This window comes from Siniperca chuatsi, linkage group LG7 (assembly GCF_020085105.1).
Source record: "Siniperca chuatsi isolate FFG_IHB_CAS linkage group LG7, ASM2008510v1, whole genome shotgun sequence".
NCBI lineage: Eukaryota > Metazoa > Chordata > Actinopteri > Centrarchiformes > Sinipercidae > Siniperca > Siniperca chuatsi.
The window spans coordinates 29,215,982-29,234,796 of record NC_058048.1 but is presented as its reverse complement, the minus strand read 5'-3'; the positions used below and the strand labels follow the sequence as shown (position 1 = coordinate 29,234,796).

Genomic DNA, 18,815 nt, shown 5'->3' with positions numbered 1-18,815 from the left:
TTTTGCAGCAACGCCATCTTTTACAACTGAAAACCTGCAATGTACAGCGTAGTTCTTCCCAATTTACAGTGTATTTTGTTTTACTAGTACACAAGGTGTACCGATACATACATGTAGGTACAAGCAGGGTGTCCGTGGGGTCTTAAAAAGTATTAAAAGTTGATAAATAAATTCCGCTACAATTCAACTCGAAGTGGCAATGAGGTGTTGTATGGAAATGTATTGAAAGGCCCTTAAAAAGTCTTAAAAGGTATTAAATTCCATCATTTTACAGCCCATGCGTTAAACGTGATTAACAACATTATGATTGCTTGCTGGTGCGAGTTGCAGGATGTTTGAAACTATTTACCGAAATGGAAAATGGATTTTTACATTCAAACACACACACGTTAGATATTTAGGCATTATTTATATACTGTTAGCTCCAGATTAGGTTTGGAATTTTTGATACTGTTCTAAAGCCTCCAGTGCCAAAGCAGCACACAGATTTTCTTTCATAACCAACATGTAACATTTTAAATTCATACCACTGCTGCAAAATTTCTGTATCTCACTTACTCCACATTTGCACTCTCTTCCTCCTCATTTCTTTTGTTTTTTTGATTCACCTTATTTGCCTACAGACTAGCACTACTGTGCTTTAAGTTTTAGCTAATTATATATGTTTTGTACTTTAATGTTCACTTTACTCAGCTCTGTTGTTGAGATACTCACTTGTTCAGCTTAATGCAATGCGTTGGGCCCTTTGATTTAAAAAAATCTCATATTATACATACTAAAGAAACCACACTTGACACACAGGTTTCCACTGGACAAGTGCTCACGTGATCCCCATGTGGGGACAAACCAGTCTGGATGCAGAAATCTAGAAGGATTGACATTTCAACTACAGTTAGCACTGCAGCAACATGACACATTGAAATGGGCATGACTTAGTGGTCTTACTTATAATTTTGTCATTTTTGTCCTCATACAAAGCACAAATATTCACTGACAAGATTCAGATATTCTCCCAGCCTTCAGCTTCAGTTATTATAAATGAACCAGCAGGGCTGCATTATATTCACCAACAACTCCCTTTTTATTTTGATACTCACCTCCAGATTCTTTAAAACTTTACCTTTTAGTCATACAGTCACAGTGGCTTTCTTTTCCTTCAGTCTGAGGGTTGACTTTACATTTTGCATTCACAGCAGAATAAAGCAGAACTGAAATAAACATGACTCCAAATGTGGGTTAAACTTGTACAACTTTGATAATTGCACTTATTAAACTATGCAGCCTATTCTATATTGCATCTGTAAGTATTTTGTTTTTCTATGATTTTGGAAAAATGTAAATAGGATAATAAAGTTACAACTGGCCATGCGCTACCCTTATTCATCCTGTTTTATGGCAGTAACAGTAACAAGTTCATCATTAAAAATATAATTTAAAAAAACTAAGATTTGCAGCCTTACTGGGTTCGTATATCTGCTCACTTAAATTCTGATTCTACCTCGGAACTGACGTTTTGCAGCCATCTCATTTACATTTAAAGATTTAGATTTCAATTCGACTTCAACTCCGTTCAAATGCTTTATCGGCATGAAAGTCTCAAAAACTATTTTGCCAAAGGACTACTTTCACTTTCACTTTCCTCAGGAGGAAGGCCCTCCGCCTCTTCCTCCTGCTGCCTGTTTCATCTTGCTGTGCGTCAGTGGTTTCCGTTACACACGGCGGAGCACAGTGCAGGCAGGAAAACACATTTTCTTTTAGCTTAATGTATAAAAGTTATGTGTTAACGAGAAACAGACTGGAGATGATGCGGCTCTGAGACAAACTGCTCACCAGCCAAAGAGCGATGTGGATGTGTTTGACGTCCCAACTCTGCGTTTGGGAAAATATGTATCCTTTAGTCCTGCGCTCACACGAGAAAGGCAAGTTACGTCCTCATTCTTACAGCGTGAATTGACATGTTTGCAAGTAGGCCTACTGTATAATGTATATTTTATATATTTTATACCGTACGTTTGCAGTCGGATGACTTAGATAACGCCTATGTGCGTGCTGTAAAGATGCCAAATACGTGAAAAAAAAAATGGAATTTAATAATATTATTTGTTAGATTATGTTTGGGTGCCACCAGTTCAGCAATAGTGCACACTGACATAATAGTAATTGTATAGTAGGATAGTAAAAGTGAGTTGAATTGGAAATGAACCAGCAGGGCTGCATTATATTCACCAACAACTTCCTTTTTATTTTGATACTCACCTCCAGATTCTTTAAAACTTACCTTTTAGTCATACAGTCACAGTGGCTTTCTTTTCCTTCAGTCTGAGGGTTGACTTTACATTTTGCATTCACAGCAGAATAAAGCAGAACTGAAATAAATATGACTCCAAATGTGAGTTAAACTTGTACAACTTTGATAATTGCACTTATTTAACTATATATATATATATATATATATATAAAATATATGTATATGGACATGACCTTGATCATTTTTGCTGACCTTGATATTGCCCTTTGTGTTTACATGTGTGTTTGTTTACATAAGAATGTCACATAAGAATGTCACATAAGAATGTCACCAACATGATGCCAGAATAATCAGCAGGGTTTTCCCTGCCATTACAAGACTGCTGCGTTTTGCAGTTATTTCCTTTCCCGCTGCTGCTTCCGTCCCCTCGTTGCCTGCCCTCTGTGTGGAGTTTCACTGTGGGTGTAGCTCAGGCAGCTCCTCTCCCCACACACACACACACACACACACACACAGTGTAACCAACTTGGCGACTTTCTTAGATTTTCAGACCCTCTTAGCGACTATAGATCCTATAGCTTGTAAATATGTAAATAGTTAGTTTGATCTTCTCCCTCCCTTTGTACATTTTTTTTAACTTTTTTCTTCAAATATACAATGTCCCTGTAGTGAGTTTGGGATTATTTGGCTAAAGATTTCTCTATCTCTCCCTTGCTGCAACCGACACAACCCCTATGCTTTATGCATATAAATGCGATGGAATGTGATGCAAATGCCCTTAAAATGACAGTAATATTGTTTATCACAATTATTGCTGGGACAATATATCGTCCAACAAAAGTAGTTATCGTGACAGGCCTATATTCACACTAAAAATGGTGCTAAACATCACCCAACAGTGGCTCGTAATCAAAATGTATATCTCTAGATATCATCTTGAGTTTTCTTTGAGAACCGCTCACACACTGACAGCATGCACCTGCACACTAATAGGCAAAGTCATGGGCAAAGTAGGCCTAAAACCAAACCCTATGCGCCTGAGGCGCATTCAGCCCTGACAAAACATAGAAAAAAGTTTTTTTAAATGGAAACAGTGGTGCGTTGAAAACCCTGTTGTGTTATGCAAGCGCACTGCACTGCCTTTTTAATACGGCTGTGTTTATATACACGTCGCTGCTAATTGGCTAACACCTCTGACACACTCACCAAACGAGAGAAAACATACTTTAGAGCCCATTGCACACCGTTTCACACCGAATCCATAGCAAAACGGTGCACTCCGTTTTCAGATTGAACGTGCCCCTGGCTACGTGCTCTGGTCAAAAGTAGTTCCTGGTCAAAAACACATTTTTAATACACAGCTGTGATAACGTGCAAAATGCTTCCAACTGAGACTTATTTCCAGAGTAAAGTTGTAGGGCATGTAGGCTATTAATCAACTTCTTACTGCATTGCTTATTTCCCACCTCAGATGTTTTCAGAAACACATTTCACTGTACTGTTTAGCTGTAATTTGAGACAGTTTGTTAGTAGGCCGCCATTGTTTTCCTGCTTGAAAACAGACCAAGCACTGCTCCATCGCTCAGCGATATGTAACGTCACTCGTTTCGTTGCTCTGTATTGGTTTTAGGTCTATCCAATTGCGCCCCCTCCCAGCGCTGCCCATGTACTTTTTTTACATTCTAGAGACATTTCCAGGGTCGAGGCACTTCAGCCAAAACTTTGGAGTTTAGTAGCCACTATTCAGGTATCAACATATATTGCTAAAATTCAAGTATGAATTATGTTCTTCTTGCTAACAAACCAGATTAAACAAAACCAAATATAATTATCTCATCATTTATTTTAATGGAGCTAAAAGGGGCATTCATTCATTAATTAATTAATCCATATTATCCATAGTTTATTGTGGTACAAACTCACATAACATGCAGTCTTTCTTTACTGTCTCCTTGAAGGGCCTCTTGTCTGCCTTGCATTCAGAATCAGAAATACTTTATTGATCCCCGTAGGGAAACTCTTTGTTACAGTAGCTCGTCTTTACGTCAGTGCACACAGGAGAAAGTACTAGAAAACGATATGACACACTATAAACACTATAAAACAGGTCAGAAATAAGTTAAGTATCATGTCGGTATGAGTATAAGATAAACTAAGTGTCAAGTACCAAGTGGGTTTACTGGTTGATGATGAAAGTACAGTCTAAAATACAATGTAACTACTTATGTAATAAATAATATTAATAAGCGGAGGTGCATGTACTGTTGAAGAGTAATTGAGGTATATAGTATCAGTAGCAATAAATAAGAAAAAACTAACAAGGGAAAACTAATATTGCACGGAAGTAGTACACAGAATATTGCACAATTATTATTAATTATGGCGGAGATGTAATGTTCAATGTCCAGTTTAGTGACCTAGGGTCAAACAGACTAACCCTTAGAGGGAGGAGTTAAAGAGTCTGATGGCCACAGGCAGGAATGACTTCCTGTGGCGCTCTGTGGTGCTTTTTGGTGGGATGAGTCTTCCGCTGAAGGTGCTCCTTTGCTTGACCAGCATGTCATGGAGCGGGTGGGAGACACTGTCCAAGATGGCATGTAGTTTGGCCAGCATCCTCCTCTCTGACACCACTGCCAGAGAGTCCAGCTCCACCCCCACAATGTCACTGGCCTTGCGGATCAGTTTATTGAGTCTGTTGGCGTCCGCTACCTTTAGCCTGCTGCCCCAGCATGCAACAGCATACAGGATAGCACTGGCCACCACAGACTCATAGAACATCTTCAGCATTGTCCGGCAAATGTTGAAGGACCTCAGCCTCCTCAGAAAATAGAGGCGGCTCTGGCCCTTCCTATAAACAGCCTGAGTGTTCTTGGTCCAGTCCAGTTTGTTATCTAAGTGTACTCCCAGGTACTTGTAGTCCTCCACAATGTCCACACTGAGCCCCTGGATGGAAACCGGGGTCACTGGTGCCTTGGCCCTCCGTAGATCTACAACCAGCTCCTTTGACTTTGACGCATTGAGCTGCAGATGGTTCTGCTCGCACCATGAAACAAAACCCACCACAGCCCTGTACTCCGTCTCATCACCACCGCAGCAGAGTCATCAGAAAACTTCTGAAGGTGGCAGGACTCTGTGTGGTAGCTGAAGTCTGTGGTGTAGATGGTGAAGAGGAAGGGAGAGAGGACGGTCCCCTGAGGGGCCCCAGTGTTGCTGACCACGCTGTCTGACACACAGTGCTGCAGGCGCACGTGCTGTGGTCTGCCAGTCAAGTAGTCCACAGTCCAGGACACAAGGGGGGCATCCACCTGCATCGCTGCCAGCTTCTCCCCCAGCAGGGCAGGCTGGATGGTGTTGAAAGCACTGGAGAAGTCAAAAAACATGATCCTCACCGTGCTTGCCGGCTTGTCCAGGTGGGTGTGGATGCGGTTAAGCAGGTAGATGATGGCGTCCTCAACTCCCAGCCGGGGCTGGTAGGCGAACTGAAGGGGGTCCAGGAGGGGTCTGACCATGGGCCGCAGCTGTTCCAGCACTAGTCTCTCCAGGGTCTTCATTATGTGGGAGGTCAGTCCCACCGGTCTGTAGTCCTTGGAGCCACTGGGGCGTGGCGTCTTCGGCACAGGAACGAGGCAAGATGTCTTCCACAGAATGGGGACCCTTTGAAGACTCAGGCTCAGGTTGAAGACATGCTGAAGGACTCCACAAAGCTGGGGGGCACAGGCTTTTAGCACCCCGGGGCTAATGCCATCAGGGCCTGCAGCCTTGTTTGAGTGGAGCCTCATCAGCTGTCCTCTCACCTGGTCAGCAGTCAGGCACACAGCAGAAGTTACAGGTGGGGGAGGGGGGGAGTCGTCGGTCTGGAGAGGGCCGTTAGCCTTATGGGGAGGGGGGAGCAGAGTACTCAGAGGAGCTTGAGGGCCGGCAGCAGCTGAGTTAGAGGGGGGATGAGCAGGAGCCGGTGTGTCGAATCTGTTAAAGAACAGATTCAGTTCGTTGGCCCTGTCCAAGCTGCCTTCAACTCCTCTGCTGCCAGTCGGTCTGAAGCCAGTGATGGTCTTCATGCCGCTCCAGACCTCCCTCATGTTGTTCTGCTGGAGTTTCCGCTCCAGCTTCCTCCTGTACTTCTCCTTGGCTTCCCTGATTTTCACCTTCAGGTCAGCTTGGATAGCCCTCACCTCCTCCCTATTACCATCAGTAAAGGCCCTCCTCTTGGCATTTAGAATGTCCTTGATGTCCTTTGTTACCCACGGTTTGTTATTTGGATAACAATGGACCATCTTGGTTGGGACATTGCAGTCCACACAAAAGTTAATGTAGCCAGTGATGCACTCAGTGAGCCCTTCAATGTCCTCTCCATGAGGCTCACAGAGTGCATCCCAGTTTGTCACCTCAAAACAATCCTGCAGTGTCTCATAGGCCTCCCTTGACCATCTCCTCACTGTCCTTGTGGTCACAGGCTGCCTTTTAACCAGAGGCACATAGCCAGACCAGACCTACCCAGAGGGGGGAGGGGGGGAAGAGCTGTATGCATCCTTAACGTTAGCATACAGCAGGTCCAGTGTCCTCTCCTCTCTAGTAGGACAGCTCACATACTGGGTGAAATTAGTCAGTGTTGTTGAAACACTGACATGGTTGAAGTCACTCGAGATTAAAATGAGTGCACTCGGGTGTTGAGTCTGGAGTTGTGCTGTGGCGGCGTGAATGGCGTGGCACGCCGATGCCGGATTAGAAGAGGGGGGGATGTAAACAGCCACAACAATGGCATGTGAAAATTCACGTGGCAGATAATATGGCCGGAGTCCCACAGCTAACAATTCAATGTCCGGGCTACAGATACTCTGCTTGATGGTAATGTGACCACGGTTACACCATCTGTTGTTAACTAGAACAGCAAGCCCGCCGCCTTTCCGCTTACCGCTCCCGGTGTGATCCCTGTCGGCCCGAACAGTCTGAAAGCCGTCGATGGAAACGTTATGGTCCGGGATATCCTGGTGTAGCCATGTCTCAGAGAAGCACATCAAGCTACACTCACGGAACTCCATCTGACTCCAGGCTAACGCCGTTAGCTCATCCATTTTATTCGCCAGCGATCTCACGTTGCCCATGACGAGAGAAGGCAGACACGGCTTAAATCTCTTATTCTTAAGTCTCTTTTGTCTGCACCCCTCTCTCTTCCCTCGCCGCTTCGTTCCACCTCTGCATCCTCGGTGTGTCCTCCTCCAGATCTCAGTGGGGACATCAGTTGTCCTGGGCGCCATGCTTCCTACCTGAAGTTCACGGTAGACTGTTTGTAATGGTGGATGTTTTCTGTAGATCACCTTGCAGTCCAACCTTGACAGATTGGAAAGTGAGAGGTTGATTGGAGTAGCTAAGGGGGTGGACAGAAAGTACCATCTATCCAATATGTAATGCACTTAGATTGCAGTTGTTGTTGTATTGGACTGCATTTTAATGTCCAGTACATGCTTTTGGACAAAATAACAACTTACATTGTACAATCCCATTAAAAAATACAAACCATGGCCTCAGAAATGACCATACAGCTAATTTTGACACAGTAACTCTGACAGACTACTGCTTTCCCCCAAGTATCTCCTGAGTGCAGCCAGTACTTAGTAGTAAAGTAGTAAGTGACTGAGTATGCAGGCCAGACCTTGACAAAAAAGACTTTGTATTGCTGGAAAACAAGGACATTGCAAGCAGCTCTCCACAATACAATACTGTGAAATATTTATTTTGACCTAAAATTCACTTTACTTACCTAAGTCAGGTGCAAGTTATGTAGGAAGCTCCCACCAGTCTCAAAGGAGGTGTCAGCACACAGCTTGAAATACTGTTAACATGAATCCTGAAAATGTCGTATGGCGAGGTGCTATATGCAGGTATGTGGACCCAAAAGCAGATGACAAGGAAGCAGTCTCAGGGTGAAGTAGCCGGATAACTACCGTGTTTATTGTTGGGTGGAATGCAGGCAAGAACAGGCAGAGGGGAGCAGACAGGTAATGAGCAGACAAAATCCAAAATCCAAAAATGGTCCAAAATCCAAGAATCACCGGAGAACAAAGAATCCAAGATAAACTCACAGTCAAAGGCTCGGCAAGGAACAACACCATGTGTACAACAATGATCTGACACAGATCAAAGAAAAGACCAAGACTAAATACCCTAGGGGAGGTGAGATAACAAGACACAGGTGCCAACAATCAAGGGAGGACCAACAATCAAAACTGGAGGGAAAACACAGACAGGAAGTAAAAACACAAGACACACAAGGGAAAAAGAATACTACCAAAATAAAACAGGAAGTGATACACCTAAACTACCACAGAAAAGGAACCCACAGAAAGTTTCCCTTTAACTGAAAGGATGACTTTAAAATGTATTTGAAGAATTCTGTTTCTCAAAAGCCAGTTTCTGTGTCCGGAGATCTGGTCGCCGAAGCCCCTGCCTTCGACTGCCGCCCAGATCTCTCTGCACCGCCCCTTACGGATCCTCCTGCGGGTGGTGGGTCCACGGGAGGACGGCCCCACGTCGCAAGGTTTCTGGTGCCTGTCGCGGCGGCAATCCCCGAACACGGTGGTGGACGCCGGAAGTAAGGGATGCCGTCAGGCTGAAGAAGGAGTCCTATCGGGCCTTGTTGGCTCGTGGGACTCCCGAGGCAGCTGACAGGTACCGGCAGGCTAAGCGTGCTGCAGCCCGTGCGGTCACAGAGGCAAAAACTCAGGACTGGGAGAGGTTCGAGAGGCCATGGAGGAGGACTATCGGTCGGCCTCAAAGAAATTCTGGCAAACCGTCCGACGGCTCAGGAGGGGGAAGCAGTGCTTCACCAACACCTTGTACGGTGCGGGTGGAGAGCTGTTGACCTCGACTGGGGATGTTGTCGGACGGTGGAAGGAATACTTTGAGGATCTCCTCAATCCCGCTGTCACGTCTTCCGAAGAGGAAGCGGAGGCTGGGGACCGGAGGCGGACTCATCCATCACCCTGGCCGAAGTCACTGAGGTTGTTGGCAAGCTCCTTGGTGGCAAGGCTTCGGGGTGGATGAGATCCGTCCTGAGTATCTTAAGTCTCTGGATGTTGTGGGACTGTCTTGGCTGACACGTCTCTGCAACATCGCGCGTGGCGGTCTGGGACAGTGCCTCTGGACTGGCAGACCGGGGTGGTGGTCCCTCTGTATAAGAAGGGGACCGGAGGGTGTGTTCCAATCACAGAGGGATCACACTTCTCAGCCTCCCGGTAAGGTCTATTCCAGGGTACTGGAGAGGAGAATTCGTCCGATAGTCGAACCTCGGATTCAGGAGGAGCAGAGTGGTTTTCGTCCCGGTCGTGGAACACTGGACCAGCTCTATACTCTCCATCGGGTGCTCGAGGGTTCATGGGAGTTTGCCCAACCAGTCCACATGTGCTTTGTGGATCTGGAGAAGGCATTCGACCGTGCCCCGGGCGCTTTGTGGGGAGTGCTCTGGGGAGTATGGGGTCCGGGGCCCTTTGCTAAGGGCTGTCCGGTCCCTGTATAACCAGAGCAGGAGCTGTGTTCGCATTGCCGGCAGTAAGTCAGACCTGTTCCTGGTGCATGTTGGACTCCGCCAGGGCTGCCCTTTGTCACCGGTTCTGTTCATAATTTATATGGACAGAATTTCTAGGCGCAGTCAGGGGCCGGAGGGTGTCCGGTTTGGGAACCACAGGATCTCATCTCTGCTGTTTGCAGATGATGTCGTTCTGATGGCTTCTTCAAACCAGGACCTGCAGCATGCACTGGGACGGTTTGCAGCCGAGTGTGAAGCAGCTGGGATGAGAATCAGCTCTTCCAAATCTGAGGCCATGGTTCTTGACCGGAAAAAGGTGGTTTACTCTCTTCGCGTGGGTGGGGAGTCCTTGCCCCAAGTGGAGGAGTTTAAGTATCTCGGGGTCTTGTTCACGAGTGAGGGACGGATGGAGCGTGAGATTGACAGGCGGATCGGTGCAGCGCCTGCAGTGATGCGGGCGCTGTATCGGACCGTTGTGGTAAAGAAGGAGCTGAGTCGAAAGACAAAGCTCTCGATTTATCGGTCAATCTACGCTCCTGCCCTCACCTATGGTCATGAGCTTTGGGTAGTGACCGAAAGGACAAGATCGCGGATACAAGCGCCGAAATGGGCTTCCTCCGCCGAGTGGCTGGGCGCTCCCTTAGAGATAGGGTGAGGAGCTCAGTCACACGGGGAGCTCGAGTAGAGCCGCTGCTCCTCCAATCCGATGGAATGTGATGCAAATGCCCTAAAATGATGAAACAATGTAATATTTTTTTATCACAATTATTGCTTGGACAATATATCGTCCAACAAAAGTAGTTATCGTGACAGGCCTATATTCACACTAAAAATGGTGCTAAATAGCGCTAAAAGTGGTTCTTAGGGGAATATAGCACCTTTAAAGATATATTACTTCAACAAAAATGGTGCTAAACATCACCCAACAGTGACTCGTAATCAAAATGTATATCTCTAGATATCATCTTGAGTTTTCTTTGAGAACCGCTCACACACTGACAGCATGCACCTGCACACTAATAGGCGCATAGGGTTTGGTTTTAGGCCTACTTTGCCCATGACTTTGCCTGAGGCGCATTCAGCCCTGACAAAACATAGAAAAAAGTTTTTTTAAATGGAAACGGTGGTGCGTTGAAAACCCTGTTGTGTTATGCAAGCGCACTGCACTGCCTTTTTAATACGGCTGTGTTTATATACACGTCGCTGCTAATTGGCTAACACCTCTGACACACTCACCAAAGCGAGAAAGCGTGCTTTAGAGCCCATTGCACACCGTTTCACACCGAATCCATAGCAAAGCGGTGCACTCCGTTTTCAGATTGAGCGTGCCCCTGGCTCACGTGCTCTGGTCAAAAGTAGTTCCTGGTCAAAACACATTTTTAATACACAGCTGTGATAACGTGCAAAATGCTTCCAACTGAGACTTATTTCCAGAGTAAAGTTGTAGGGCATGTAGGCTATTAATCAGCTTCTTACTGCATTGCTTATTTCCCACCTCAGATGTTTTCAGAAACACATTTCACTGTACTGTTTAGCTGTAATTTGAGACTTTGTTAGTAGGCCGCCATTTTTTTCCTGCTTGAAAACAGACCAAGCACTGCTCCATCGCTCAGCGATATGTAACGTCACTCGTTTCGTTGCTCTGTATTGGTTTTAGGTCTATCCAATTGCGCCCCCTCCAGCGCTGCCCGTGTACTTTTTTTACATTCTAGAGACATTTTTTGAATTTCCAGGGTCGAGGCACTTCAGCCAAAACTTTGGAGTTTAGTAGCCACTATTCAGGTATCAACATATATTGCTAAAATTGAAGTATGATTTATGTTCTTCTTGCTAACAAACCAGATTAAACAAAACCAAATATAATTATCTCATCATTTATTTTAATGGGGCTAAAAGGGGCATTAATTAATGAATTAATTAATCCATATTATCCATAGTTTATTGTGGTACAAACTCACATAACATGCAGTTTTTCTTTACTGTCTCCTTGAAGGGCCTCTTGTCTGCCTTGCATTCCCACCTGAAGTTCACGGTAGACTGTTTGTAATGGTGGCTGTTTTCTGTAGATCACCTTGCAGTCCAACCTTGACAGATTGGAAAGCGAGAGGTTGATTGGAGTAGCTAAGGGGGTAGACAGAAAGTAACATCTATCCAATATGTAATGCACTTAGATTGCAGTTGTTTTTGTATTGGACTGCATTTTAATGTCCAGTACATGCTTTTGGACAAAATAACAACTTACATTGTACAATCCCATTAAAAAAATACCAACAACCATGGCCTCAGAAATGACCATACAGCTAATTTTGACACAGTAACTCTGACAGACTAGTGCTTTCCCCCAAGTATCTCCTGAGTGCAGCCAGTATTTAGTAGTAAAGTAGTAAGTGACTGAGTATGCAGCCCAGACCTTGACAAAAAAGACTAAAGCATTGCTGGAAAACAAGGACATTGCAAGCAGCTCTCCACAATACAATACTGTGAAATATTTATTTTGACCTAAAATTCACTTTACTTACCTAAGTCAGGTGCAAGTTATGTAGGAAGCTCCCACCAGTCTCAAAGGAGGTGTCAGCACACAGCTTGAAATACTGTTAACATGAATCCTGAAAAGGAACCCACAGAAAGTTTCCCTTTAACTGAAAGGATGACTTTAAAATGTATTTGAAGAATTCTGTTTCTCTAAAGGATTTGAAGTCAAACTAACCTGAAAGATCTTTTATGTTCTTTTAATAAACAATCATCCATTTGCATTCCTTAGCTTAGCATATACACTAAGTATAACAGTGGAGTATAATCTTAATTGTTTGAGCACCAGAAACGGTGACATGTCGAGAGGAGCCATATAGGGCATCTTCCGGGAACGCCTTCGGGAGGTGTTTGAGCACCAGGCGGCCCCGGGAAGACCCGGTGACATCGAAGGATTGGAGGAATAGTCTGGGAGCCTGCTTGGACACCTGGCCCGGATAAGTGGAAGAAGATGGATGGATGGATGGATGTTTCTCAAAAGGATTTGAGGTCAAACTAACCTGAAAGATCTTTTATGTTCTTTTAATAAACAATCATCCATTTGCATCCCTTAGCTTAGCATAACAACAAACTGGACTGGACCAAGAACACTCAGGCTGTTTATAGGAAGGGCCAGAGCCGCCTCTATTTTCTGAGGAGGCTGAGGTCCTTCAACATCTGCCGGACGATGCTGAAGATGTTCTATGAGTCTGTGGTGGCCAGTGCTATCCTGTATGCTGCTGCATGCTGGGGCAGCAGGCTAAAAAGTGGCGGACGCCAACAGACTCAATAAACTGATCCGCAAGGCCAGTGACATTGTGGGGTGGAGCTGGACTCTCTGGCAGTGGTGTCAGAGAGGAGGATGCTGGCCAAACAACATGCCATCTTGGACAGTGTCTCCCACCCGCTCCATGACGTGCTGGCAACAAAGGAGCACCTTCAGCAGAAGACTCATCCCACCAAAAGCACCACAGAGCGCCACAGGAAGTCATTCCTGCCTGTGGCCATCAAACTATTTAACTCCTCCCTCTAAGGGTTAGTCTGTTTGACCCTAGGTCACTAAACTGACATTGAGCATTACATCTCCGCTATAATTAATAAATTGTGCAATATTCTGTGTAATACCTCCGTGCAACATTAGTTTTCCCCTTGTTATTTTTTTCTTATTTATTGCTACTGAAACTATATACCTCAATTACTCTTCGACAGTACATGCACCTCCGCTTTATTAATATTATTTATTACATAAGGAGTTACATTGTATTTTAGACTGACTTCACCAACCAGTAAACCCAGCTGGTATTTGACACTTAGTTTATCTTATACTTAAACCGACTATGATACTTAATTTATTTCTGACCTGTTTTATAGTGTTTATTTTTCTAGTACTTTCTCCTGTGTGCACTGACGTAAAGACGAGCTACTGTAACAAAGAGTTTTTCCTACGGGGATCAATAAAGCATTTCTGATTCTGATTCTGATATACACTAAGTATAACAGTGGATGTATATAATCTTAATTGTTTGAGCACCAGAAACGGTGACATTTAATAGTAGCCTACAGCTTTGTGTAAGTTTATTAGACAACCTGTAAAGACAGCGAGATAATGGCACCGGTTTAAATGTTTGCTCTAAAAGAAAATAGCAGGACATTTCTAAAGAACTTCTTTAATTCTGCTAACATCCATTTGTTTTTGTTTTTTTACTGCGCAAACTAGCCTATTGTTATTACAATTATCAATGGAGCAATTTTCTAAGACAATAATGCAGCTATGAGTTGACATAGCATTTTCCTTAGTTAAAAGATTAAAACTTACCTCCTTCTCCACAGGCTGGTGAGAAATGATGACAGTTGGGCAGTTAAAGCAGTTGGAGCAGTTGAATATAGCATTTCTTTCAAGTGTAGGGCTTGGATCTCCCTGCTCTTTGCCATTTCCCTCCAAAAACATTAACATTAAGATGTCCTCATTACATATAAATTATTTTGTTTTCTTTGTCGTTTGCTTTATTTAAAACAACAGTGCCCCTTCTTCTTCTTCTTCTTCTTCTTCTTCTTTTTCTTCTTCTTCTTCTTTTCTGTTCGGCTGTTCCCTTTCAGGGGTTGCCACAGCGAATCATGTGCCTCCATCTAACCTTGTCCTCTGCATCCTCTTCACTCACACCAATTAACTTCATGTCCTCTCTCACTACATCCATAAATCTCCTCTTTGGTCTTCCTCTAGACCTCCTGCCTGGCAGCTCCAACCTCAGCATCCTTCTACCAATATATTCACAGTCTCTCCTCTGAACATGTCCAAACCACCTCAATCTGGCCTCTCTGACTTTATCTCCAATACATCTAACATGAGCTGTCCCTCTGATGTACTCATTCCTGATTCTGTCCGTCCTCATCACTCCCAAAGAGAACCTCAACATCTTAAGCTCTGCTACCTCCAGCTCTGCCTCTTGTCTTTTCTTCAGTGCCGCTGTCTCTAACCTGTACAACATCGCTGGTCTCACCACCGTCTTGAACACCTTTCCTTTCATTCTTGCTGATACTCTTTTATCACACAACACACCTGACACTTTTCTCCACCCGTTCCAACCTGTTTGCACTCGCCTCTTCACCTCTTTTCCACAGTCTCCATTGCTCTGAACTGTTGACCCTAAGTACTTAAAGTGCTGCACCTTCGTCACCTCTGCTCCCTGTAACCTCACCGTTCCACCTGGGTCCCTCTCATTGACGCACATGTATTCTGTCTTACTGCGGCTAAGCTTCATTCCTCTGTTTTCCAGAGCAGACCTCCATCTCTCTAGATTTTCCTCCACCTGCTCCCTGCTCTCACTACAAATCACAATCTCATCCGCAAACATCATAGTCCATGGAGATTCCTGTCTAACCTCACCTGTCAGCCTGTCCATCACAAGAGCAAACAAGAAGGGGCTCAGAGCCGATCCTTGATGCAGGCCCACCTCCACCTTGAACTCCTCTGTCACACCTACAGCACACCTCACCACGGTCTTACAGCTCTCATACAGGTCCTGCATCACTCTAACATACTTCTCTGCCACTCCAGACTTCCTCAAACAATACCACAGCTCCTCTCTTGGCACCCTGTCATACTCTTTCTCTAAATCTACGAAGACACAATGCAACTCCCTATGACCTTCTCTGTACTTCTCCATCAGCATCCTCAAAGCAAATACTGCATCTGTTGTACTCTTCTTTGTGGGCATGAAACCATATTGCTGCTCACAAATGCTCACCTTTGCCCTTAGCCTAGCTTCCACTACTCTTTCCCACAACTTCATTGTAAGGCTCATCAGCTTTATTCCTCTGTAGTTGCCACAGCTCTGCACATCTCCCTTGTTCTTAAAAATTGGCACCAGTACACTTCTCCTCCATTCCTCGGGCATCCTCTCACTCTCCAAGATCTTGTTAAACAAACTAGTCAGAAACTCTACTGCCACCTCTCCTAGACACTTCCATACCTCCACAGGTATGTTATCAGGACCAACTGCCTTTCCACTCTTCATCCTCTTCAACGTCCTCCTCACTTCACTCTTGCTAATCTTTGCTACTTTCTGCTCCACACCAGTCACCTCTTCTACTCTTCGTTCCCTTTCATTTTCCTCATTCATCAACTCTTCAAAGTACTCCTTCTATCTTCCCATCACACTCCTGGCACCTGTCAATACATTTCCATCTTTAATCACCCTAACCTGCTGCACATCCTTCCCATCTCTATCTCTTTGTCTGGCCAACCTGTACAAATCCACCTCTCCCTCTTTAGTGTCCAACCTAGCATACAAGTCCTCATATGCTCTTTGTTTGGCCTTTGCCACCTCTACCTTCACCTTACACTGCATCTCCCTGTACTCCTGGCTACTCTCTTCAGTTCTCTCAGTGTCCCACTTCTTCCTAGCTAACCTCTTTCTCTGTATAAACTCCTGAACTTCCTCATTCCACCACCAAGTCTCCTTGTCCACTTTCCTCTTTCCAGATGACACACCGAGTACCCTCCTACCTGTCTCCCTGATCACATTAGCTGTAGTGGTCCAGTCATCTGGGAGCACTTCCTGACCACCCAGAGTCTGTCTCAGCTCCTCCCTGAAAACTACACGACATTATTCCTTTTTCAACTTCCACCACTTCGTCCTCTGCTCTGCCTTTGTCCTCTTCATCTTCCTCACCACCAGAGTCATTTTACACACTACCATCCTGTGTTGTCTGGCTACACTCTCCCCTACCACTACTTTACAGTCACTGGTCTCTTTCAGATTACAACATCTACACAAGATGTAGTCCACCTGAGTGCTTCTACTTCCGCTCTTATATGTCACCCTATGTTCCTGCCTCTTCTGGAAGAAAGTGTTCACTACAGCCATTTCCATCCTCTTTGCAAAGTCTACCACCATCTGTCCTTCTGCGTTCCTGTCCTGAAGACCAAACCTCCCCATCACATTCTCATCACCTCTGTTCCCTTTACCTACATGCCCATTGAAATCTGCACCAATCACCACTCTCTCACCTCTGGGGATGCTCTGCATCACTTCATCTATCTCACTCCAGAATTTTCCTTCTCTTCTAACTCACATCCTACCTGTGGGGCATAACTACTCACAACACTGAACATCACCGCTTCATTTTCCACCTTCAGACTCATCAACCTGTCTGATACTCTTTTCACCTCTAGAACATTCCTCACAAACTCCTCTTTCAGGATAACTCCTACTCCGTTTCTCTTCCTATCTGACCCATGGTAGAACAACTTGAACCCTGCTCCTAAGCTTCCAGCCTTGCTACCTTTCCACCTGGTCTCCTGGACGCACAGTATGTCCAACTTCCTTCTCTGCATCATGTCAATCAACTCTCTAGCCTTCCCTGTCATAGCTCCAACATTCAAAGTCTCTACTGTCAGTCCTACATTCTTAGCTTTCCTCTTCTCTCTCTGCCTACAAACACACCTTCCTCTTCTCCTTCTTCGTCTTTGACCAACAGTAGTCCAATTTCCACCGGTACCCTGTAGGTCAACAGCACCGGTGGCGGTCGTTGTTAACCCGGGCCCCGACCGATCCGGTATGGAAGTCATAGTTGAGTCCTCTTTTTCTACAGTGGTTTAATGGCACCCAACTGGAGAATTAGCGCCATCAGCTGTTCATCTAGATGCGCCCAACTCCCAATATTCGCATGGCGGTCGTTGTTAACCCGGGCCCCAACCGATCCGGTATGGAAGTCATTGTCACGATTCGCATTTTTAATTAGGCATGTTGTTTACGTCGGATGCCCTTTCTGACACAACTCTCTGCATTTATCCAGACTTGGGACTGGCACAAGAAGACATTGGCTTGTGCCCCCATGCGGTTGCATTCCCTAAAATGGTTGTTCCCCTGTCCTTGTTTAATTTAAAATATTTCGGTTGGAAAGTTGGCTGTAGGCACATTGAGACAATATTGATTAAATGTTAGTATTTCAATGTTGAAAACAAGCCTCAAATACAATGTTGATTCAATGACATTTTTCAACATTCAAACTGTGACTGCTGTAGAAATGTTTTTGTGGATTTTTCAACCTCAACCATATACCAACCTTTCTAACCATAACTTAATGTTGAATTAACCACTTTTTAGATCTTTAAGAAACAAGTGAGGAACAAATCAAGAACGACTTGATTACTGATGAATCGATAATAAGTACCTCCCTAATAATTCCTAATGAGGACTATATAGTAGACAATGATGAGTTACTAGAGAACAGACTGGGGGATCTTATATTAATGAATCATTAGGTAATTGATTAGTTCATGAATATCTGTGAATCGATCATACTGACCGCTTTCTTCATGAGTCGTTCCTGATTCACTCTGAACCAGCCGGTAAACGGCACAAAACTAGTAACGACTCATTCATTATTAATTGCTTAAACATTAGTTACTGTTTTTGTGTCCCCTAAAGTAAAGTGGAGCATCATACTAAGTAGTTACTGAGTACGGAATAATTACTTAATTATTACCTGTCCATTAGTTGCCCTTTTTGTGTCCCCTCAAGTGGTGCATCATACTGGGTACTGATTACTTAGGTTTGTGCAGGTCTTTTTATAGTTTGAGGTTTTTTCATTTCCTGTTTTATTTTGTAGTGTGTTCCTCTCCTTGTGTGTCTTGTGGTTTTACTTTCTGTCTTTGTTTGCTTTCCCTCCAGTTTTGATTGTTGGCCCCTCCTTGATTGTTTGCACCTGTGTCTTGTTGTCTCACCTCCCTTAGGGTTTTTAGTCCAGGTCTTTTCCTTTGTTCAGTTTCATTGTACCTCGTTCCCGTGCCCAATTCCCCAGCATTCTTGCCATGAGTTCTGTTGTTTGGATTCCTTGGACCCTGTCTGGATTCTGGACTTTGAACTTTGCCTGCTCCCTGTTGGATTTGTTTAGCCTCATTGGACTCACTTCCTTGTTTCCACCACTGCCTGCTGCCTCCACTCACTGCTGGATCGCAGCACCCAGCACTCACTGCTGGATCGCAGCAGTACCAACCATTTTCACTGCTGGATCGCAGTCACCTCCTTTCCC

At 44.7% G+C, this 18,815-nt stretch overlaps 1 protein-coding gene across 2 annotated transcripts in view; it reads left to right on the top strand.

The window, feature by feature from the left end:
• Positions 1 to 1,682: 1,682 nt before the first annotated feature.
• LOC122878874 overlaps positions 1,683 to 18,815 on the top strand; it is a 29,825-nt gene continuing 12,692 nt past the window's right edge. For both annotated transcript variants that reach the window (XM_044202361.1, XM_044202360.1), the window contains exon 1: positions 1,683 to 1,919. The gene's annotated coding sequence lies outside the window, so the exon portion shown is untranslated. The remainder of the gene's footprint in view (positions 1,920 to 18,815) is intronic.